This window comes from Rhinatrema bivittatum, chromosome 3 (assembly GCF_901001135.1).
Source record: "Rhinatrema bivittatum chromosome 3, aRhiBiv1.1, whole genome shotgun sequence".
Classification (NCBI taxonomy): domain Eukaryota; kingdom Metazoa; phylum Chordata; class Amphibia; order Gymnophiona; family Rhinatrematidae; genus Rhinatrema; species Rhinatrema bivittatum.
The window spans coordinates 282637496-282663340 of NC_042617.1; the positions used below are offsets into that span (position 1 = coordinate 282637496).

Consider the following 25845-nt stretch of genomic DNA (forward strand, 5'->3'; position numbering starts at 1 on the left):
CATCCATTTCCATTTCTATTGGTATGCTTGGTAGCTCCATTCCTTACCTTCATTTTGGTGTATAATGTGGTGAATTTTCAAAACTTTACGCACAGAAAAATGAGCATATACATACATAAGGAGCCTCTACTCTCGTATTCCATATTTTATAAAAGTAAAAATTTTGTGTGTTTTCACTTTTGCGTGCATGTGTACACATGCAAAAAGGGGCGGGCTGGGGGTGTTCTGGGGCGGAGCCACCACTTGCGTACATACGTTGCTATTTTAAAAAGGCACTTACATGTGTGCATTTTCCAACTAACTCATGTATGTTTACATCTGCTCATTATCTGGCAAAAGTGACATTAAATGTGTTTATTATGCAGCACTGCGTGGGAGACCTGGATGGACTAGGGGGGGTGGACAGTTCAGGCCGAAGAATCAGAAAGGTCTCAATGACCTGGAGAAGGACTGGGCAAACTGGTGGACTAATTGGTAAACTGGTTAATTTCATTTAGGTGCACATGTTTTAAAATTGGCCAAATTATGGGCCGTATTTTCAAAAGGTTAAGCGTGTAACCGGCCTTACGCACGCCGGGCTTATTTTCAAAAGGCCTGGCGACGCGCGTAAAGCCCCGGGACGCGTGTAAGTCCCGGGGCTTTACTAAAGGGGTGGGGCGTGGGCGGGGCAGTCCGGGGGCGAGGCGGGGGCATAGTCAGAGGCTCCAGGCACAGCGGCCATTTGCTACTGTGGCAGGAATCGCGCACTGGCAGTTGGCCGGTGCGCACAACTTGCTTCAGCCCCAGGGCTGAAGTAAGTTTTGGAACAAAACAAAGAAAAAAAAAAGGTAGGGGGGAAAGGGTGGGGGAGATAGGGGAAGGGAAGGGAAGGTGGGGTGGGGGTAGAGAAGTTCCCTCCGATGCCGCTCCAATTTCGGAGAGGCCTGGGAGGGAACAGGGGAAGGCAGCGCGGCTCGGCGCACGCAAGGTGCACAATTGTGCACCCCCTTGCATGCACTGACCCCTGATTTTCTAACATGTGCACGCCTGTGCGCGCATGTTAGAAAATCGGGCATACATGTGTGCATGCCGGGTAGCGTGCGCACATGTACGCCACGCGCACTCCTTTTAAAATCTACCCCTATGTGCGTAAATCAGGACTTATGCGAGTAAATCCTACTTTACTTTCACATGTAAAATATATACACATAGGGGCGGATTTTAAGAGCCCTGCTCGCCTAAATCCGCCCAAATCCGGGCGGATTTAGGCGAGCAGGGCCCTGCGCGCCGGTGAGCCTATTTTACATAGGCTCACCGGTGCGCACAGACCCCGGGACTCGCGTAAGTCCCGGGGTTCTCCGAGGGGGGCGTGTCGGGGGCGGGCCCGGTCGTCGCGGCGTTTAGGGGGCGTGTCGGCAGCATTTTGGGGGCGGGTCCGGGGGCGTGGTTACGGCCCGGGGTGGTCCGGGGGCGTGGCCGCGCCCTCCGTACCCGCCCCCAGGTCGCATCCCGGCGCGCTAGCGGCCCGCTGGCGTGCGGGGATTTACGCCTCCCGGAGGGAGGCGTAAATCCCCCGACAAAGGTAAGGATGGGGTTTAGACAGGGCCGGGTGGGTGGGTTAGGTAGGGGAAGGGAGGGGAAGGTGAGGGGAGGGCAAAAGAAAGTTCCCTCCGAGGCCGCTCCGATTTCGGAGCGGCCTCAGAGGGAACGGAGGTAGGCTGCGCGGCTCGGCACGCGCCGGCTATACAGAATCCATAGCCTTGCGCGCGCGGCTACGCGCGTATCTACTAAAATCCAGCGTACTTTTGCTTGCGCCTGATGCGCCAGCAAAAGTAGGCCAAATCGCGCGGTTTGAAAATCTACCCCATATATTTTAAAATGGGTAGTAAAAATTTGCAGGTTCAATGCACTTGCACATATTTGCATGTAAACCTACATGCATGCATATGTCATGGAGTAGAGATATGCATATTTTATAAAACACGCATATATTATATATGTGGGTTATAAAATACTTGCATATATCTGCTCACGGCCATATATGCAAGTATATGCCACAACACACATTTGTACTGGGACCCGTGCTTTTCAATATATTTATAAATGATCTGGAAAGGAATACGATGAGTGAGGTTATCAAATTTGCAGATGATACAAAATTATTCAGAGTAATTAAATCACAAGCGGATTGTGATAAATTGCAAGAGGACCTTGTGAGACTAGAAAATTGGGCATCCAAATGGCAGATGAAATTTAATGTGGATAAGTGCAAGGTGATGCATATAGGGAAAAACCCATGCTATAGTTACACGGTTAGGTTCCATATTAGGAGCTACCACCCAAGAAAGAGATCTAGGCATCATAGTGGATAACACATTGAAATCGTCGGCTCAGTGTGCTGCAGCAGTCAAAAAAGCAAACAATGTTGGGAATTATTAGAAAGGGAATGGTGAATAAAACGGAAAATGTCATAATGTCTCTGTATCGCTCCATGGTGAGACCGCACCTTGAATACTGTGTACAATTCTGGTCACCGCATCTCAAAAAAGATAGAGTTGCGATGGAGAAGGTACAGAGAAGGGCGACCAAAATGATAAAGGGGATGGAACAGCTCCCCTATGAGGAAAGGCTGAAGAGGTTAAAGTTGTTTAGTTTGGAGAAGAGATGACTGAGGAGGGATATGATAGAGGTGTTTAAAATCATGTAAGGTCTAGAATGGGTGAATGTGAATCGGTTATTTACTCTTTCGGATAGTAGAAAGACTAGGGGGCACTCCATGAAGTTAGCATGGGGCACATTTAAAACTAATCGGAGAAAGTTCTTTTTCACTCAACGCAGAATTAAACTCTGGAATTTGTTGCCAGGGGATGTGGTTAGTGCAGTTAGTGTAGCTGGGTTTAAAAAAGGTTTGGATATGTTCTTGGAGGAGAAGTCCAATACCTGCTATTAATCAAGCCGACTTAGAAAATAGCCACTGCTATTACTTGTTGCCCTGGGAGTGGACCCTTGGCCTGGAGCAGGATTGGTACGGCCCTCCGGTCGGACCCGGAGAGCACCTGCCATCAGGAGGCGGAGCACAGGAGGAGACAGAGGCTAGCTGGAGCTTCACCAATAGCAACCCGGGGTTCCCTCAGGTTGAACCCTTGGTTACCTGGGCCGCCTGGTCTTAGGTGGGCCTCGCAGGGTTTCCTAAAGAGAAAGTTCAAAGGAGTGCCCACCACGAAAAAGGGTGCGCGGTAGGTTTTCAGATAAGGAGAACCTGAGGTCGCAGGAGGCCAGAATAGAGTGTCTGAGTGTATGGCTAGAATCAAGGTCAGAGTCTATATGCAGAATGGTCAGCCAGGCAGGGCTAGTAGCAAGGTCGTAGTGAGGTCAAGCAGGAGGTCGGGTTCCAGATGGCAGATGAGAGTAGTCGGTGTTCCAGGCAGAGGTCAGGTCAGGCGGCAATCAAGGATAGTCGGAGTTCCAGGCAGAGGTCAGGGCAGGCAGCAATCAAGGAGTAGTCATGAACAAGCAGAGATCAGTACCGTGAGATCAGTCCGAAGGGTAGTACCAGGAATGGAGAGACGAAGGAGCAGGAGACGCTGGAACGGGAGACGCTGGAACAAAAGAGACTGGAACAGGAGACACAGGAAACGCAGGAAGGCAAACTTGCTATCACAGCGTGATCGATCCGATTGCCAAGGCGAGGTCCTGGGGACAGCACCTCGCTATTTATGCTGGGACTGAGTGACGTCATCGGGGCGCGTCTCGGCCGGGTTTCCCGCGCTAGTCCCTTTAAAGAGGATGATGTCGGTCGCGCGCGCACCTAAGGGTGGGGCCGAGGAGACGCTCGACGCAGAGCCCCGGGACGCCGAGGGAGCCTGAGAGCAACGAGGGCAGCCGGGACCGGCAGAGGAGGTGAGACCGGAGCTTGTAGACGGCTGGGAGAGGTGAGCAGGCCTGGCCGCGGAGCGGACGCGGCCGGGAAGAGCAACATTATTAGCCTCAGTAGCATGGGATAGACTTAGTTTTTGGGTACTTGCCAGGTTCTTATGGCCTGAATTGGCCACTGTTGGAAACAGGATGCTGGGCTTGATGGACCCTTGGTCTGACCCAGTATGGCATGTTCTTATGTTTGAAAGTTATTCTCAGTATGTCCAGATTGGTTTATTAAATTTGGAGCTGTGACCATTTTCCCAAGCGTAGCCTTACCCATGGCATTTGGCAACCTTTTGACCTAAACATTGGCTTTTAAGAATGTCATCAACCTACACGTCATTTGTCACCCTATGTACAAATGATCTAGCCTGGATGACAGCCTTTAAAGCACAACACCTAGAACTCTTTTTATGAAGCATTTTTTAAGGAGTTGGGCCGCTTAACTTCAGGGCTCTATTTAGTCTCCAATTCTTTTCCATATCCGTGTGCAGCCTTTGGTGACTTTAATTAAAGAAGCAGGTATTAAATTTCAGATCTATACTGACATTTTTGAGCTGTATCTTCCTTAAGGATGAAACCATGATGAAGCTGTTATAAAATTAAAAACAATGGTTAGGAAACATCTCAATCTGGATGAAGCAAACTAAACTGAAACGGAATCTCTCAAAGACTGGGGTGTTATGGATCAAGAAACTTTCAATTTAAGTTCTTATGTCCTAGGCTAGGCTAGAAGAGGTTTAAATACCGTGCTATTCACAATCCATGTATTTTAGAACATAAGAACATAAGAAATTGCCATGCTGGGACAGACCAAGGGGCCATCAAGCCCAGCATCCTGTTTCCAACAGAGGCCAAAAACCAGGCCACAAGAACCTGGCAATTACCCAAACACTAAGAAGAACCCATGCTACTGATGCAATTAATAGCAGTGGCTATTCCCTAAGTATAATTGATTAATAGCCATTAATGGACTTCTCCTCCAAGAACTTATCCAAACCTTTTTTGAACCCAGCTACACTAACTGCACTAACTACCTTCTCTGGCAACCAATTCCAGAGCTTTATTGTGCGTTGAGTGAAAAAGAATTTTCTCCGATTAGTCTTAAATGTGTTACTTGCTAACTTCATGGAATGCCCCCTAGTCCTTCTATTATTCGAAAGTGTAAATAACCGAGTCACATCTACTCGTTCAATCTACCTCTCATGATCTTAAAGACCTCTATCATATCCCCCCTCAGCCGTCTCTTCTCCAAGCTGAACAGCCCTAACCTCTTCAGCCTTTCCTCATAGGGGAGCTGTTCCATCCCCTTTATCATTTTGGTTGCCCTTCTCTGTACCTTCTCCATCGCAACTATATCTTTTTTGAGATGCGGCGACCAGAATTGTACACAGTATTCAAGGTGCGGTCTCACCATGGAGCGATACAGAGGCATTATGACATTTTCCGTTCTATTTTCCGTTCTATTAACCATTCCCTTCCTTTAGATTTAATTATAGATGATAGTCTTAGTATGATCTCCCAAGTGTCAGCTTTATCAAGGATTTCCTTTGCCCAGTTACATCTCATTAAGCAATTTCATCCATTTTTCAATAACCAAGGTCTGGCAATGATTATGCATGCATTAATAATTTGACTTGATTATTTTAACTCATTGTTTTGGGTGTTGCATAAGCAGTTACCCAGAGGCTCCGACCGATACAAAACGCATCTGCTTCATCATTGGCTGAATTAAATTTTAATGATCATAATCTCACTCTCAACATTTTACATTGGTTACCTGTTCCTTTTAGGGTGAAGTTTATGTTGTTAATGATTGCTTTTAGATTATTAATTCCAGATCACTCTGTTTGTGCCATATAACCCAATCAGGTTGCTTAGATCTGCTAACGAGGCACTACTCCAGGTCCCTTCCATAAAGGAAGCTAAGTTAAAAGGCTTTCTTTGTTATAATTCCCAGACTCTAGAACATCTTGCCAAGCAAAATTATTCTATCAAAGGACCACCTGAATTTCAGAAACTACTGAAGTCATAATTATTTACATCTGCATTTTAAATTATTTAACTACAAGTCTAATTATTTTTATGGTTAATAAGACTGCATTTGACTCAGTTCATTATTTAAATTTGCATTTTAAATTATTTAACTATAAGTCCAATTATTTTTATGGTTTATGGGGATTGTATCTTGACTTAGTTAATTCCTTTTCATCAGAGCTGATGGTGAGTTGTGGGAGTGGTTTAGACTTCTGTTAATATTTCATTCTTAAGTTTTATGAGCTTCTCTTTTCTCTGTTTTCTAGAATATTGTTTTATTTCCAAATGTATTTGTGTATTTCAATCTCTTTGTATTTTGGTGTATTATATTTTTTTTATTGTCCAAATGTATGTTTTATTTATTTTTATCTATTATATGGTGTTTTATATTTTGTAACTTTATGTTTTTATCTTGTTACCCTGCACAGGGCATTTCATATTTCTCTGGAAAAGTGGTTTAGAAATCCAAATAAATAAAAAATCTAGGAGCACGGTATTGTTGATTCTCCAGAAGGCTAGAAAGCAGAAACATATAAGCAGCTGAAGAAGGGGGGAATGGGTCCTAGATCAGGCAAGACAGAGGAGCATGGGGGAAAAAAGGATGAGATTTGCATGGGAAGGAGGAAAGGACTGGTCTGTCAGCAGGTTTGACTACAGCGCCAGCCTGCTGGGAAACCTTACGGTGGGCCCATGTGGTAGTCTAACCCTGTCTGAATTTAGCAAAGACTTCATGGTTTTGAAACTCCAAAATAATATTGAAAATCCTTTAAAAAAAAAAAAAAAAAAGAAACCTTTGGATTTAACAGAATCAGCCCAGACAGAGGTTTGCAAGAATAAAGTGGACAATTTTCCTAAGCTTCTGTGGGGATCTGAGAAGCAGAATTAATAAAGGATAATTCCAGCCTGTGGAGGCTGAGCGTGATGGACAAACGTCATTTTCTTATACATTTAGGGGCTCAGGGCTGCGTGGCAATGATTTTGGTTCTGGAAGAAGCTTGGCCCACGTAGTGCAAACTGCTCGGAGATAAAAGGGGCAAAGCAAGGGCGCAATTCACAGCTGGAGAAGTGAAAATGGCTGATTAGGGGCCAAAGCAATCGTAACTTTGACATGTTGATGCAACATGGGCTGATTAATGAGCTGTTTTTAAACACAATCACATGAAATACTACCTCCTTCATTCTACACCCTCTCTCCCCTTCTCCTTTTCCCCAGGACAAGATAAAAATGGCACACTGGTTGAGAAAAATGCCTCCCACCAGGGCAGAATCCTGCCTAATGAGGTTCTGCTCCCCTCTACCCTCCTAGTTAGAGGTCATGCAGGTGGTCAGCAGAGAAATATTACTCGGAGGCATGTGCACTGGCTGTCAAAGAAATGAATGACACAGAAAAGACATTTGAAAACTCGGGCTAGAAATTTGGAAGCCTGGAAGAAAAATCTATAAGCGGGCAGAAATCCTTTCCTAAGTCCTGATCAAGAGCGCAGGCAACAGGGGAAGTCCTCATCCATGGCTACATATCTTTTCCTTTTTTTTTTTTTTGTAAATCTGTCTTATTCAAGTCACAGAAGAAAAATAGGGGTAGATTTTCAAAGGGTTACGCGCGCAATCCCCGAAAACCTACCCCTGCGCGCGCCGAGCCTATTCTGCATAGGCTCGGCAGCGCGCACAAGCCCCGGGATGCGCGGATGTCCCGGGGCTTTGAAAAAGGGGGGGTCCGGGGGCGGTCTCGAGTCCTCCGGCACAGCGGCCGTGCCCGGCGCGCGCAAGATACGCCTGCAACAGGCAGGCGTAAAAAATAAAATAAGATGGGGGTGGGATTTAGGTAGGGCTGGGGGGGTGGGTTAGATAGGGGAAGGTAGGGGAAGGTGGGGGGGAGCGAAGAAGAGTTCCCTCCAAGGCCACTCCAATTTCGGAGCGGCCTTGGAGGGAACGGGGAAAGCCATTGGAGCTCCCCTCGGGCTCGGTGCACGCAAGGCGCGCCAATCCTGGATTTTATAACATGCGTGCGGCAGCGCGCGTATGTTATAAAATCGGGTAGCGCGCAGAAATGTACCCCGCGCGTGTAAGATTTAAAATCTGGCCCATAATGAACAAACATGATCACAGTAGTTGTGTACAATAACGCAATTAAGGGGTTGATTTCATAAAGTTGCACGCGACCCCCAATTTTATAACATGCGGGCGCAGGTGCGCGCATGTTATAAAATTGGGGGTCGGCACACGCAAGGGGATACACAATTGTGCAGCTTGTGTGCGCCGATGCCCGCGGCTTTTCCCCGTTCCCTACCCCCTAGCCTGACCTTTCTACCCCTTCCCCTTGCCTTCCCACCCCCACCCTTAAACCTAACCTAAACCCCCTCCCCCCCCCAAATTTGTATTTTATCTGTTGCGCCTGCCTGGAGGCAGGCGCAAGTAGCGTGGGCCCGGCCCGCGATCCCCCAGCACAGCAGCAAATGGTCCTGTGCCGAGGGCCTCTGGCCCCGCCCACTCCCCGATGCCCCGGGACATACGCACGTCCCAGGGATTTATAGGCGTGGCCGGGCCTTTTAAAATAGGCCTGGCGCACATAAGGCCGGTCACGGGCGTAAATCCCTGGTATTTATGCGCGTAACCTTTTTAAAATCTACCCAAACAGTACAACCAATAAGCATCGATGACAACTAATATTCCTCTGCAACTTTATAGTTTACTTCTTTCAGCATTCCTCTCCAAAATAACAAGATGCATACCCCCCCTACAATTACTCACATCCAAACACACAACATTCACACTCTCATTCAGTCTGGCTGATTCTTAACACAACCTTTCGGGCTGATGCCATACCTTGCGCTGGCTGCAGTGCACGGTTACCCTGCAATTGGACGCACACTTTGGACATGCGTCCATGTTCCCCATTGCAAATCAGCACAGCGTCCGTTTCCCTAAGTGGCTGACAGCCACCTCTCCAGGCGCCCGCTGCCAAGGAAGCGCTAAGGGTGCGCAATTTCCCCTCGCGCCTCCTTTTTACCACGATAGTCCATTTGCATGTAGCATTGGGCGCCCCGGAGAGGTGGATCGGCGTGCGGGCGCTCAATCATGAGAGCCCCTTTAACGTACGCCGCTATTGCATCGGCCCATTTGTTAGCTGTTTTACAAGTTTTGCATATGATTCTAAAATAGTCTGACAATTTTTTCCCACAAACAAAAATACCCATGCATCATTATTATCTGTTTAGGATGATGCAAATCCTGTTTCTGCAGAACTTCCATATGCCTCATCAGATCTTTCCAGTCCCTCACATGTGGCAACACATCGGATTTCCAGTGTAACAAAACATGTTGTTTTGCTAGCATAAGAGCTACAATGATGAATTTGTTGCCCCCCCCCCCTCCCTGGAAGAAGTTGCAAACTGTTATCCATTAAATGTAAATATAATAAAGGCCCTGACCGAGGGATCTCACAATCTAAGACCTTATCCAACAGACCACAAATTTGTCCCCAGTACTTTTGCATTTTAACACAACCCATAAACATGTGGCAGAGTTCCTGTCTGAACAGTACATTTATTACCTAGGTCTGATGCCCACAGATACATAATACTGACCAAGGATCTAGTAATATAGATCCCATATAAGAGCTTAAATTGAATCTCTCGCAAAAAGGTGTTCATATAGCCATGAAAAGGCCAGCTTCAGATCCCCCTCTTCTACTATTACACCCAACTCTTCTCTCCACTTCCATGCGAAATGATGTAAGCGAGAGTCTGGCAAAGTAGTTTTTAAACGATCAGCCCAGATTGCAATTTTATTAAATTTAGGAATGGTTTCCAGAAAGGTTTCCTCCTCATCTGAGAGAGACAATAAGCCCAGATCCCCCTTAGCCAGTTGGAAACAATGGTGCTTTCTCTGTAGGTACGCGAAGGATTACCCGTGCGGTATCCCCCAGGTCTCTTGTAGTTGCTGAAAAGAATAAATAGACATCAAATCAGCATCAATCTATTGTGACACAGAATGGAATCCATTGTTAGCCCAGTCCCAGAATACCCGACTGTCCCTCCCTGGCAGAAAGTCATGAATGGGGATACAGAAACATTGCAACTAATACTTTTCCTCCACCAAAACCATGCTTTGCACAAGGCTTTCAACCAAAAGGGTGGGCAGAGTATAGAAGCCAATTTAGACCCTGATATATGAAGTAAGTTAATAGGATGATATGGTGTGGACCAATCATTCATCAGCTCCTTAACATCAAATTTTTTCTGATTAGTGACGTATGAGACATAGGAGACAGGAAATGTTATAAACCACCTTGCAATTTTCCCAGCCGGCGCGTGTCAAATTTGATGCACACACATTTGCACCCCCACCCCCCCACACACCCTTCCAAATGAAAGAGCCTATGGCTGTATTAAAAGCCATCAAAATCTTTATTTTTAATCCAGAGCTGTATCACCTGTAAACAATATAGAAATCTAGGGAGAATGATCATTTTTACCAAGGCACACCGCTCCATAAGCGACAAAGGCAGGTCTTTCCATCTCTTCAACTGCAACTTAGCATTCTCTAGAATGGAGGTAAGAGATTATAATCATAAATCTCTTTATCCTGTCTCGCCCAAGTGATCCCCATGTACATCAGACCACCCCTTGCCCAAGCCAGTGGAAACTCCCCCTTCAATCTATCAGGCAGAGAACAATCCAGAGGAAATGCCTGGGATTTATCGTAATTAATTTTGAGACCAGCAAAAGCCCCAAAAGCATCAAGGATGTGCACAATATGGCCCAGGCAAGTCACAGGGTTATCCACAAATAGCAGCATGTCATCTGCAAACAATCCTAATTTCACCCTTTTATTTTGTATGTGTATACCATGAAAAGATTCCAATTCACACAATTTTATAGCCAAGGGCTCCAAAGACAGGACGAAGAGCAATGGTGATTACGGACAGCCCTGCCTAGTTCCCTGGCCCAGGGTAAAAGAATGTGAGAGTACCATTTACCAGCAATTGAACCTGTGGCTGATGATATAATAATCAACTCCACTGAGTGAATGGGGTACCTAGGCCAAATTTCTGCAACACCCACATTAGATATGGCCATGCCACACAATCAAAACCTTTGGCGGCATCTAAGCTGATCAACATCCCTTCTTGTCCAATATGTCGAGGGGACTAGGTCGCCAGGATTGCTTTTAATAAATTGTTATGAGAAAGCCTGCCTTTGACAAAGCCAGACTGATCCTGTGATACCAGGGTCTGAATGACAGCATTCAAGCGGGTGGCAAGCACAGCTGCCAAGATTTTCAGATCCTGGTTCAATAGCAATATAGGGCGATAGGCCTCAGGGCAGCTCGGATCCTCACCCAGTTTGGAGAGTAAAATTACAGATTACATCAAAAGAGCAGTTTTGAAATGCAGCAGTGGACCTAAGTCGCAAGGGAGTTAAAGTTTTGTCTCCCAGAATTTTATAGAATTCGGGGCCCAGATCATCGGCCAATGTCAGCAGTTTGATAACCAAAAAAATCTTGGCCTCTGTAAGAGGGGACTCCAAACTGTGCCGAACAGTATCAGACAACTGGGGGATATTCAAGTCATCAAAAAATGCTTGTCTGTTTTCTTCCACAACGGTGCCGCTGCATAGACCTTTTCATAGCACTGCAGAAAAGCTGACAGTATATCAGCAGTTTGCGAGTAAGGACAAGAATTATATTTAAGATGAGTAATCAGACCCCCTAGGCCCTTTATTATTTTTTACCAGCTTAGCTAATAGTTTGCCTGGTTTGTTTCCCCATTGATACAATCTGCATTTATAGTATACTATATGGTTTTGTGCCTTAATGATCAAAACCTCATTAAGCTTGTTATGATTCTGCTTGTGGGAACAAGCCCACAAGCAGCCTCCTACCTTTCTCTGTTCTCTGCCAGCCTCCCGACATCACTGGAGCCACTGCTGCTGATCGCCATTCCTCTGCGGCCTGGAGGCCGCCGTCAGTCTGCCGTTTCCCCGCGGCAGGGAACCGCCGCCGTCCGGGTCCTTTCGCGGCCTGGAGGCCGCCGCCGCAGCCGCTCCTCTTCGTGGCCTGGAGGCCGCCGCCGCAGCCACTCCTCTTCGTGGCCTGGAGGCCGCCGCTGCTCCTCTTCGTGGCCTGGGGGCCGCCGCCGAAGCTCCTCTTCTTGCAGCAGGGAGTCGCCGTCATCAGGGCTTGCTTCCTCCTGTGCGGCAGGACACCGATCTCCAAGGTCCTGCCCTCCTCTTAGGCGTGCAGCTGCGCCTCCTCTGTCCATTTAAAGGGCCAGCAGTGGGCAGTCCTCCTGGGCTCCTCCTGCTGACGTTCCAAGGCATTTCCTCTTCAGCCCTACAAAAGGGCTCAGCCTTCAATCAATCTTCGCCTTTGCAAGGAGTCAGTCATGGAGTTGGACTGCTCCTGGATATTCAGTTCCAGCTCTTCATTCCAGGAGTCCTCCGTGATCCCTCTTCACTTCTTCAAGGCACTCTGTTTCTCGTTGGTCCTCCTTGTCTTCGTCCATGGTTCCTGAACCTCCGTTGTCTTCTTCGTTCCATGTCCTGGTCTCTCGATGGATCCCGTCCTCTTGTCTTCAGATGTCCCAATGTCTTTGTGTCTCCAGATGTCCTGATGTCACCGTGTCTCCAGTTGTCTTCTCGTCTTCAGGTGTCCTGACGTCTCCCTATCTCCGGATGTCCTGATGTCCCCTTGTCTTCGGATGTCCAGACGTTCCAGTCTCCTGATGTCTTCATCATGTTCCAGTCGTCCCTGTGGTCCTCCTCTCTAGAAGCCCCCCCCTGTTGTCCAGATGCCTTAGATGTCCTGATGTCCCGAGGTACCAGTGCCCATTCATATCCGATGTCCTACATTCTAGCCCTAATGTTCCAAGTCTCGCTTCTAATGCCCTCTGTCAGGTTCCAATCCTGAAGTTCCGTCAGTCCTTAAGTTATAGGTTCAGCTCGCTTGTCCCGGATCTCGTCTCCAGCTGACCATTTCCTGGGAGTAAATCTGTTCCTATCTGTGTCCGTTTCCTGGTGGCTGGAGTCCTCTTCTGGCAGGATTTGTCTTCGAGTACTGCCCGGATTCCTCCCAGTTCTTGAGCCTCTGTCTTCATCTGAGTATCCTGAGTTCTTATCTTCGTCTAAGTCTTCCCCAGTTCCAAGTCCTCATCGGAGTATCCAGAAGCCTCGCCTGACTCTCTAGAATCCACCTCTGATCTTCATCTACATCTGAGCGTCTTGTGTCTGAGCTCCAAGGTTCCTCTTGTCCTCGTCTCGTCTGAGCTCCCAAGTATCAAGCGTCCTCGTCTCGTCTGAGTCCTCAAGCATCCTCGTCTTGTCTGAGTCCCAAGTTCCACATATCTTCATTCCATTTGAGCCTCCAAGCTTCCTCGCCTTCTTCAAGCCGTCAGCCTAGTACAAGGCCAAGGTCCCGTCTTGTTCCAAGCTCCAGTACCATCGCCTGTCCTCGACCTCTGTCCATCCTGCCGCATCTACTGTTACCCAGTGACAGGTCCAAAAGGGCTATCAAGTGGCCAGAGGGCTACCCCAGAGACCAGCATTGCGTTGTTGGGTCTCTACCGGTGCGTGCAGGTTCGGCGGAAGCTAGGGCGGTGGTCAGTCTGCTCCTCCCATGCTTGGACACATCTTGCCTGCTGCGGCGCTTCCACAGAGCTCCTCTCTGCAGTCACATCATGATCCAAAGGCACACATCTCCCCAGAATCGGGAACACTCCCTAGCGCTCCCTCCCACAGTTCCCAACAAAGCTCCCTTCTAGCTGTCAGCAGCTCTTCCTTAGCATCTTGGGAGAGGTCACCCATATGCTGCCTTTTTAAGATTTGGAGATGTTTCATGAGACTTACGATCTTTTTATCTCTTTCCTTTTTTGTGCTGGCTTGGTAAGCTATTATTTTATTTATTTATTTAAAAACTTTTCTATACCGTCGTTTAGTAATGCACCATCACAACGGTTTACAAATAGGCACGTAAATACATTTGGTTTGGTTTATAAATTATCTAGAAGGTGCCAATAAATTTTTCGGTTACATGTTTCAATAATATAATCTATATGTAAAATGGATTGGTAATTCCATTTATATGATTAATAGGATAATCATATATGTTTTATACTGTCCTCTTAAAATAATACTTAATTATGAGAAAAAATAATAAAGTAAGCAATTTCGCTATTTGGTGACTTCCAGCTGTATGTAGGTGTTCTTTGTTTGTTCATAACTCACCGACCTTCACTGTGAAAAGCATTTTTGAAGAGCCATGTTTTTAAACTTTTTTTGAAGAGTTTAAAATCTTTCATTAGTCTTAATTCAAGTGGTATTGTGTTCCATAATATTGGACCCGCTAATGATAGTGCTCTCTCTCTAACTTGGGTCAGTTTTGCTGTTTTGACCAAGGGTATGGTTAGTAGAGCTTTATTGGCTGATCTGAGATTTCTCTGGGGGACATACAATTGTAGTGCAGTGTTTAGCCAATCAGCATTTTCATCATTGATTAGTTTGTGAATTGTACAAAGCGTTTTAAATTGCACTCTTTGTTCTATTGGCAGCCAGTGTAATTCGGCAAGTGAGTGATATGCCCTCGTATGACCACCTTAGCAGCATTCCAATATGTTATATTATTAACTTCTGGGGACTTATTAAACTCTACATACTCATCCCATTTTTGTTTAAGAAAACCTTTAAAGCATTGATCATCATATAACCAGGGAGACATCTTCCATTGTGCTATCCCTCCCTTCCCCATGGTACCCACTAATGAAGATATCACCACGTCATGATCCGAAAAAGGGACAACTGCGATAGTACTGGATTCCAGTCTAGCGAACAAGGTCTCCGCCATTAAGATGTAATCCAGCCGAGTGTAAAGATTATGGACATGAGAATAATAGGTAAACTCCAGCTCATCTTGGTGTAATGTACACCAGATATCAATTAATTGCAGCTCTTGACAAAGAAAACGAATGCCAATATCAGCCTGTTTTTTTCTCTGAGTTTTAGCTGGCCTGCAGCCCACCCTGGGGTTGTCAGTAATGTTAAAATTCCCTCCCATGATGATGACATAATAGAAACATATAGAAACATAGAAATGACGGCAGAAGAAGACCAAACGGTCTATCCAGTCTGCCCAACAAGCTTTCACTTTTTTTTTCCCCCATACTTATCTGTTTCTCTTGTTCCTTGCAAATGACTTTTTGTTCTATTTCCCTTCCACCCCCACCATTGATGTAGTTAGCAGTGCTGGAGCTGCATCTAAGTGAAGTATCTAGCTAATTGTTTAGGGGTAGTAACCGCCGTCATAGCAAGCTACTCCCACGCATGTTTATCCAGCCTGTGCAACTCAGTCCTTGTTGGTTGTTGTCCGAATATAAATCATCTTTTCATCATTCCCCCTGCCGTTGAAGCAGAGAACTATGCTGGATATCATTGAAAGCGAATTATCAGGCTAATTTGGTTTGGGGTAGTAACCGCTGTATCAAGCAAGCTATTCCCCTGCTTTTTTGTGGATGCAAATCCTTTTTTTTTTCCATTTCCTCTTCCCATTGAAGCATAGAGCAATGTTGGAGTCGCATTAACTCTGTGTATGTTTATTTAATTAGGATATTAATTTCCAGGTAGTAGTCGTCATTCCCGCAAGCTGCCCCCATGCCTCTCCACTTCATTCACATCCTCTATACTTTATGGATCCACAGTGTTTATCCCACGTCTCTTTGAAATTCTTCACAGTTTTGGTCTTCACCACTTCCTCCAGAAGGGCGTTCCAGGCATCCACCATCCTCTCCTGAAGAAATACTCTCTGACATTGGTTCTGAGTCTTCCTCCCTGGAGTTTTAAATCGTGACCCCGGTTCTGCTGATTTTTTTGCAACGGAAAAGGTTTGTTGTTGTTTTTGGATCATTAAAACCTTTCAAGTATCTGAAAATCTGTATTATATCACCTCTGCTCCTCCTTTCCTCCAGGGTGTACATATTTAGATTCTTCAATCTCCCCTCATAACTCATTTGATGAAGACCCTCCACCTTTTTGGTCGCCCTTCTCTGTACCGCCTCCATCCTGTCTCTGTCCCTTTGGAGATACGATCTCTAGAACTGAACACAATACTCCAGGTGAGGCCTCACCAAGGACCTGTACAAGATCATCCCACTTTGCGATTTTTGAGATTAACTTAATAAAGAAGACGTGAGAATACTTTTTAGGCACATAGACACTGACCTATAATACTTTCAGGCCTTGGAACATTCCACACACTATCATAAATCTCCCCTCTGGGTCACTGATCACACTGTAACAAAAAACACCTTCTTATTGATCAATATTGCCACTCTCCTCTGATTGGTTGCATAAGAAGAAAAGAAGCAATCTCCTACTCAATCTCTCCGCAGCTTTTGGTATTCTAAATCATTTAAGTGGGTTTCTTGTAAAAGAGCGATAGTGGTATTTTTTGCTTCAATTCAGATAATAGTTTCTTCCTCTTAATGGGAGAATGCAAGCCAGCTATGTTGAGGGCGCAGACATTGATATTAGCCATACAAATTATTATGGAAAACAAATTGCGACATAAAAAGTACATTTTGAAGAGGACAGGTCCCCTAGCCTAGAACTCTCCTCCTATCCCACAGACTCTCATAGGTGCCTGCTGCAGACCCACACAGTAGGAGTTCAGAATCAGTCACACAATCACACATATATACCATTGCCAATCACACCACTAAACTGCAAATCCCCATAACTCTCAGACCCAAAGTTCCGTCCTGCTCCAGACTCCGACATGGTTTCTTCAATGGAAGTCTCCTTTCTGCGTCATATGTCATGGAACAGGAATCATAACCTTGATGCTCCAGAGAACTGCAAAGTAACTGTAAAAAATATTATTAACCTGCGAGATGTAGCCATCAAGCGCTGTTCTTCCCAAAGTACATGGTCCAGCTCAAGCTCCACAAACAAGCAGAGCACGCCCAGAGTAGAAATAGGGCTGGAAATCCAAAGGGCTCAAGATACGTCAAGTATCACAATTGGGAAAATCAACCCCTAATTGGAAGTCCTGTCACATTTCTTTGAGAAATTTCTCAATGTCCTCCAGACGATCGGCTCCTTGATGAAAAACTTGCACCTGGTGGGATACTGCAGAGCAAAGCAAATTCCTTTATTGAAAAGCTGCGTGCAGTATGGAGTGATTGCTCGTCGCACCGCCATGACACGTGTGGAGAAGTCCAGAAACAAAAGAATTTTGTGACCCTCATAAAGAAGCTCTTTCTTCTTCTTGGAGGACTCCAGAATTTTAGCCTTATCAATGAAATTGAGAAATTTTGCAATCGCTTACCAGGGCTTGTGATCATTCGCTGATTAAGGGCCTAATCTATATGTGTGCTCAATGATCTGCCACTCCAAGGTCACCAACCCTAAGGCCTCCGGCAGCCACTTCACAAATCACAGCAACAGAGCTTCACCTTGGAGGGTTTCAGGCAAGCCCAGCACCCGAACATTGTTCCGCTGACTGTGATTTTCTAACTCATCTAGTTTGTTTTCCAGCTCTAGATTTTTTTTTTGCAGCGACACGATGGAGGCCTCGGCACCATCTTCCCTTTCCTCTTGCCGGCTTACCCTTGCATCCATAGCCATCAACGCCGTGTGATTGTTTTCCAATTTATTGTACAATTCGTCTAGAGATGACTGCAACTTTTGCAGCTAATTGTTTAGAGCCGCCAAGTCTGCCTTAGTTAGCAGACTCAGCTACTTCTGAGGTATGCATGTCTGCTGCCATCTTGTCATTCTGTAAAGCCAACTTTTCTACTGCCGCTTTTCTCGGTCTCCCTGCCATTCAAAAGATGTAAATCTCTAGCAAAGTCCATCTAAGTTTCATTAACAAGTAGGTATCCCAGTTGGTACTCAATTCGTAGGTTGAGAGGATTGAGTAAAGAAAAATTCACAGACCTCCGAGGAGCCGAGAGTGCTGACAACTGCTCAGCTCAGCGTCATCACCGGAAGTCCCTCCGTATCTTTTCCTGGACTAATTTACCAATGTATAATGCACTGAAACAAAACTGCACCAACACGATTGTCTACATAGCCATTTTGGCTAAAATCAAACGTGAGGTCTGAGCCATGAGCCGAGGATGCTCCCTTGTCTTTTTGGCTGAGGTTGACTGCATATATAAGATGGGGAGTTGACGTCCTGTCAGCTGGTCCCCTTTGCTCCCTCACTAAACCAGGAGGATTAAACCTTACAAAAAAAACCAAAATGAAATTGCTGCAGAATACATACTGATAACACAGAAAAGATACCTACTTGCCAAAAGAATGCACAGATTATTAACATTTTTCTCTTCCTTCACCTTGTACTCTTTGTAATTAAAGATGTCCACATTTTAATATGGCTAAAAATGCTTAGGTTGTAAAATTTTACATGCCCGAGTTCACATTTCAGCTATTCTAGCTATATCCAAGCTTTCTGCATCAGAGTATGCATTCTGATAGTATTCAGATTAGCAGTTCTTGCTCTGAAGTAAAGAAGTGCTTTTACAGGGCTCGATTCACCCAGTTTGAGGCTGGAAGTGAGGCCGTTGTGAATGACTATTCAGGGAAGATCTGATAAACATTTTAAATTCTGTTCACTGACTACTAAGCAAAGGCTGTGCAGGAAACTAAATAGCAGCAAATTGGGCAATAATGAGTGTCCAGCATCTGGGTCTGGGCTGGCTGAGAGCCACAGACTGCATCATCAGCCTCATTACAATATCCATGACCCTCATTATCCCTTCTCCAACATGCAAAGTCACTCTCATGGCACTGGTCCCCTGTAGAAAAAATGTAGATAAAATACACAAAGCATGTGCAGTAGAAACTCAGGGAAAGAAGCCAAAAATGCTTATCCACAAGCTGGTCTCATTTGCATGCTCTCTAACACTTGTTTGGCCTGGCTCCATAGAAATCAATGGGTAAAACCCCAGCCCTACCACATCCAGCTATGACAGTAAGAGAAGTTCACAGGAGACACCAGAAACATTTCCTGCACGTCTCACAACAATTTCTCCGCCAGGTACCTCCTGTGTCATTGCACCACCATGGCTGTTGCTGCAGAAGGGGAGAAATAAAAACAGTGGTGCCAGCAGGGCAGTGCCAGTGCGAGGGTGTCCAGCTACCCTAGGCGGTGACGTCATGATGACGTCATATTCCTTCACATTCTCTCCCCCCCCCCCCCCCGACCAACGCATCCCAGCGCGCGAGTCCTACAATTTCAAACCTGACGCCCGACTCCTTCGCGTTAAAAAGAATACTGCCCTCACGTCTTGCAACGGTACTCTGCCCACTTACGGTAGTCCACCTAATGCCTCGCGCCGGCCTTGAAGCAGGGAGAAAAGCAGTAGCTGTGTCAGTCATCAGGCTGGGACCTGGGGGAGAAAAGAATAGTAGCTATGTCAGTGCTTGAGTCAGGAGGATGGGGAAGAACCGTAACTGTGCCATTACTGGGGCTGGCAGAGAAAGAATGATTGTTCTAGTAGATACACGGAACAGCCACCTCGTAGAGGGATCTGAATTCAAGAAAGCATGACATAAACAGAGATCTCGGAAGAAATGGTAGGGATTGTAAAACTCAGAAGTCGGTGTGGATGGGTAGACTAGATAGGCCATAATGGTCTTTTTCTGCCGTCATGTTTCTATGTTTCAGGAATGCCCTGGGATTTGTTCTAAAATTGAAAAGAAACATGACAGAAAAAGACCATTATGGCCTATCTAGTCTGCACATCCACACCAATTGCTCAGCTTTATAATCCCAATCACTTGTTCAGAGATCCCCTGTGCATGTCTCATGCTTTCTTGAATTCAGATACTGCCCTTGAATTCAGATACTGCCCTTGTTTTCACCAATACCTTGTTTTCACCAATACCCTTTCTGTAAAGAAATGCTCCAGTAGATTACTCCTGAGTCCTCCCTTTCACCCTCATCCCATGATCTCTTGTGCTAATCTAGAGCCTCCTGTGCATGGTAATTTCTCTATCATATCTCTCGTATCCCACCTTTCTTCTAGGGCAGTGGTTCTCAACCTTTCTAATGCCGTGACCCCGTAATACAGTTCCTCATGTTGCGGTGACCCCCGCCCTCGCCCTGCGAGGGCGGGGCAAGGGCGGGGCTTTGGTCATATGGGGCGGGGTTATGGATGGGGTTGGATTTTAGTGCATACTTATTTATTATAACATTTATAAACAGAACCACCATTCCTCATAAAACAATAAAATTAAGAAACATAAAGCATCAGTTATAATAGTAAAACCATACTAATAAAAGAATATTTTAAAATTACTGATAAATAGAATTTCTATTAATTAAAATCATATACATTTTTATAATTTCCCAAACACCAATAATATTTCAAAACAGCACATATATCAAATAACACACAATAATTAAAACTAATAAGGATTTTAAAAAGCCCCTGCTGTCCATACATGGGAGCTCTTGATTTCCAGTCACCCTGATATTGTCGAGGATTAGGAGGTTATCCTCTCTCTCTCACACATACTCACATGTCCATTCTCTCTCACACATACACTGTCACATACATACACATTCATGCTCTTATACCCACCATAACCTCTCACTCTCACAGACACTGACACACTCTCAGGGTGTAAGACACTCTCTTCCCCCCCCCCCCCCCCCCCCCCCACTCACACACACTCTTACTCCCCTGGATTTTCTCATACACACTCATGCTCTCACTCTTACTGGCTCCCTCACAACCTCAGAGCCTCTCAGATAAAACTCTATGCAGCAGAAATAATGCTGAATGTTGAGAATTGTGTTATGCAGACTAATCTGGAAAATGCACTAATTTCTACATGAGTCATAATGAATCAGTCCTCAGCTGCAGGCTTCAATTGATTATCCTGGCTCCCTTTAATTTAATGTTTGCCAAATACAGTTCATGTGTAACAGCAATCCTAATTCTCCACCAGATCAAGCTGATTTCACATCCCACTTCATACTTTGTCACCTCCAGCTGAGTCAAACAATTAATCTAATTACTGCCACTGCTGCCACGTGGCTATTGGGGAGGTGCTGATTGCTGCTATTGGCACTGAAGCCCATTCTGCTGCCTCCTCTGTGCAGGCCCCCTGGGTTTCCACTTCCTCTATGTTGATCTCGTACATTGTGAGATCCGCATAGAGAAAGTGCTACTCTTGCACATTCCCAAAGATTACATGTACCAATCAGTAAAAAGTAATTTATTTTTTTTTACATCTGCTTCCCTTTATTTTTTTGCCATTTCCTTTTATATTGCCTTTTGTTCTGTTTCTTTTCTCTCCACCTGTCTTCTTCCCTCAAACACACAGTCAGGTTCTCATTCTCACATGCATTTCTCTCTCAAACACACATACACACACAGGATCTCACTGTCACATGCTCTTTCTGTCATGCAATCATTCATACACACAGTCTCTCACTGGCACAGGCTGTCTGAGTCTCACACACAGGATCTCTCACACCCCCACATGCTGCCTTGCTCAAGCACAGGCTCTCACTGTCACATGCTGTCTCTTTCACACACACAGAGGCTCTCACATGCTGTCTCTGCAAACACACACAGTCTCTCAATTCACTCTCACACACAATCTCTCAACTCATCTCATACTCGCACACACCTCTCTCTCACCTCTGGGCCTCTTCTTTACGGGTTACCACAGGATGGGCTCTGCAGCGGCCCTAGTCTTCCCGGCCCCGCTGCTCCTCTTCTGCACGCGGCTGACGCGCCTCCTCCTTCCTGCCCGTGCGGCTCCGGCAACATTTGTCTTCCGGGGCAGGGCGGGCAGGAAGTAAGTAGGAGGAGCACCGCGAAGCGCTCCCTTTTGGGGTTGGAGGAGGCAGGTCTCCAGCTTCGCCCCGCCTCCCCGCAGCAGCTGCGGCGCCGCGGACCGGCAAAAAACCCCAACGGCCCGGTACTGGTCTGCGGACCGGGCCGTTGGGGTCGGTCCGCAGATCAGTTTTGGTCGAACGACCAAAACACAGGCGACCCCTGTGTTTTGGTCGTTCGACCCCCGCCGGGGTCGCAACCCACAGGTTGAGAACCGCTGTTCTAGGGTATGCATATTTAGATATTTAAGTCTCTCCTCATACGCTTTACAATGAAGACCACTGACCATTTTAATAGCTACCTTCTGGACCTACTCCATCAGGTTTATATCCTTTTGAAGGTGTGGTCTCCAGAACTGTGCATAGTATTCCAAATGAGGTCTCACCAGGGACTTGTACAGGAGCAATATCACCTCCTTTTTTCTGTTGGCCATTCCTCTCTCTATGCACCCAAGCATCTTTCTGGTATTTGCCATTGCCTTATCTACCTTTTTGGCCATCTTGAGATGATCAGATACAATACATCCTCAGATCCCGCTCTTGATTGGTGTATAGTGGAATTTCACCCCCTAGACTATATCTCTCCCTTGGGTTTTCTGCAGCCCAAATGCATTCATTTTTTAATATTTAATCTTACTGCCAGACTCTAGCCCACTTCTCAAACTTTGCTAGATCCCTTTTCATGCTTTTCACATCTTCCTGGGTGTCTATCCTGTTGCAGATTTTGATTATCATCCACAAAAAAGACAAACTTTTCCCACTAGTCCTTCTGCAATATTTCTTATGAAAATGTTGAAAACAACTAGTCTAGTAACGCCTCTCTCCTTCGAGTGAACTCCATTTACTACTAACCTTTGTTACAGCCTCCCACACAACCAATTTCTGATCTAGTCACCCTAGGGCCCATGAATCGCCTATGTGGAACCATGTCAAAGATCTTACTGAAATCCAAGTATACCACATCGAATGCTCTATCTTGATCCTACTGGAGGTGCAGTTGTATGTACTACTTTCTTTCCTGCTTTGCATCTATTCTTTTCTGTGTTGTTTATAAGGTAATCTCTTTCAGCCTCACCACGAACTGCTGCGGCAAGAAAAGGGAGAGGAGGCCTCCAGATGCAGAGAGGTCCACCAATTTCACCTCCCCCCCCCCCCCCCCCAATAAGGCAATGGGATCCCACCCCCTGCCTTCCCCCACAACTGTTATATTTCATTTTAATTAGGAAAAATGTATTTATTTGGGGGTAATTTTGGAGCTCTTTGTTGCTCACGGCTTTAGCAGCGTGTGAGAGTAAATGATAGGTGTGCGAGTGCCCGTGTACAGTGTAGATCCAAGTAGTGTATACCTGGAAAAGCAGGTTTACGTTTGGGTGACTTTGGGTGAATAACTTTATTCTCCTTGTAGATCCAGGACTCTGCTGAAAACAAGATGTGTGTCTTAATCTGATTTTCATAGTCAACCCCTTTGAATAAATAATCGCCACCATTAAACTGCAGCAATTGTGGTACTGTCTCTTTAAAAAAAAGGCAGAGGAGATTGGGTAAAGGAGCCAGAGGAGACGCGTGGAGCCGGGGGCAGAGCAAGAGCCAGCTGACTGCCTCGACGGAGGTTTCCCCTGTGAGTGTGTCTGATGTCATCCTGAAGCGACGCCGGAAAGGGCTATAAAATCGGCTCCTTTGCGGCACGCAGCTGCCACCGAAGCCACGCGCACCAAAGGGGCGCACGGTTTTGCTTCGATTTCTTTGTTCCATTTCTGATTTGGCTTCCTTTATTTGCCCATCTCCAGGAGGAGCGATCAGTGGTTTTCAACGTAATCCAACTAAGCTAAGTGCTCTTCCATTATTTTATGACTTTAATTTGAATATTAATTTCCTTGATATGCCACACTCGACCCGGAAATGTCGGGTTCGAGAAAGGCTATTAATGGAGGGTACGGCAGCAACACCTCTATTGGGCCCGATGGATGCCCATATCAGGCGGGGGAGAGTTTTTACCGGGTGAGGTGTCGCTTGAAGGGAACCAGGAAGGTGTGGACTCCCTTCGTGACTCTATAATCTCTTTATCCCCGGTTGTGAGATCACCACCTGAAAACCCTGTGACTTTAAGAACAGTAACTAATGTGGAGAACCTACCGCCTATGAGGGTGACAGAGGATAACCCCGGGACATCTACGATACTAGCCGTGGAGGAAGGGTTGTCTCCCGGAGGTACAGGTGGTAATGTGAACGAGGGGCAGGTGCTACACCAAGCGGATAATTGTTCTTATGAACCTTTAAGACCTGAAATTGAAATTGTGCCTATAATCAGACCGCCTGTTTTCACTCTAGAATCCATTTGGGAAACGTTAGTGGTGATAAATAAAAACTGTACATTAGCCTTAGTGCCTTTGGCAAAAAAAAATAGAAAATGTTGATATTAAAGTTAACAAGGTATTATCTGATGATGTTATAAGAGATCTAATTATTGAATCAACTAAGGCAGATGTGAGAAAATTGCAAGAACAGAACATAATGTTAATTAAACAGAATCAATGTGTAACAAGAAAGATGGAGAACCTGGATCCGAAATAAAAATTTAAGACTGGTTAATTTTCCTAAATTACCCACTATTTCTGCATAAGAAATGTGGAACAAATTTGCAGTGGAGTTTTTAAAGATTCCAGAGCAGACTTTGCTACCTTTGAATCATATACCATATACTATCTTCCTTCTTGGAAGAAAGAGGAAAAGGATCCAGGTTTTCAGGAACTAGCTCCTTTGAATATATCAGAATTTCTGGAAACATCCCTTGAATATATCTGAATTTCTTGAAACATCAAACATTGGAGAGGCCCAACTGGCTACATTGATTATCTCTTTTTTGTTAAATACTGACAAAGATTGGGTCTTAAAGCTGTATTTCAGAAATATCAAGGAGAAATTCTATCATTTAAATGTCAGAATATTTCCTGATGTAACTAAAGAAACTCAAGCGAGAAGAAAACAGTTTTTGTTAATGAGGCCAAAGTTGCTACAGATGGGAGCCTTATTTAAGTTAAGGTTTCCATGTAAATGTTGTGTATCTTATCAACGTGTCAAATATTGTTCCTTTCAACCTTCACAATTAACAAAATTTATAACGGAGAGAACTAAAGATGAAGTATCTGGTCTAGCAACCCCATAAGTTTCACGATGTTCTCACAAATTTAGTAATTAGACTCCCTAGGTTGGAATGCGTTTGTAATTTCCTTAATTTCTTTAGATATGATTATATATGACCTTTAATAATATGTATGATCTACTCCTCCTATAGTGGACTTTGGAAACTATAGTTAAGGATAAATTTATTGCTTGGGTTTGTTTTGTTTTTTTTGTATTTTCTTTTACATTTGGAACTCTTAATGTTAAAACCATATGATGTTAAGATGTCAGGAATTTCTGATCATATATTTTTTAAATATTGATAAATGAAAAATAAATAAATAAATGGCAAGCTCTGCCTTAAGGATTCGTTCTTATTCCCTTCCACTGATATATGAAAGAGAAAAAGGAAAGAAGTTGGCAGAGCATGCCTCCCAATGAGTGAAACTTTCCCTCCCAAAGGGAAAAGAGGCTAAAAGGAGGGACACAAGACCTGTGCAAAGGCATGGGCAAATAACCCTTTTTGTGCCGGCTAGAGGGGGAGAACTTTAATGGACCCGCTATGATGACTCCCCCTCCTGCATGATGAAGTATTCAGTTGTTCAGAAATACACCAAATATTTCCTTTTATAATAGCAGATGTTTAAAAAAAAAAAATCTATGTTAGGCAGCCAAATGGAGGCCCAAACCTCAGGAGTAAATGAAAGTAAAGATCTTTCTGCACCAAGATCTCCTTCCCACTGATAAAAATTCAGGATGAAAGAGGAGGTTTGCAATGCTTTCACTAGTAGCTGAATTCTCTAACAAACTCTGACTGACTAGTGCTGAGACTTTCATTGAACTGTGAAACAATCTGAGTTTTCAGCTCCTTAGGCTGTAGAGAGAGAATGATTAACGTAAGCGACGACATTCCTACATGCGATGAGAGGGATTGGCATGCTGTCA

At 45.2% G+C, this 25845-nt stretch overlaps 1 long non-coding RNA gene across 1 annotated transcript in view; it reads right to left on the bottom strand.

Moving 5' to 3' along the window:
• Positions 1–9740: 9740 nt before the first annotated feature.
• The window catches only part of LOC115088749, a 32891-nt gene continuing 16786 nt past the window's right edge, over positions 9741–25845 (bottom strand). The window contains exons 2-4 of the long non-coding RNA XR_003855851.1: positions 19242–19318; positions 10409–10476; positions 9741–9873 (exon numbers count right to left, since the gene is read on the bottom strand). This is a non-coding gene — a long non-coding RNA (uncharacterized LOC115088749). The remainder of the gene's footprint in view (positions 9874–10408; positions 10477–19241; positions 19319–25845) is intronic.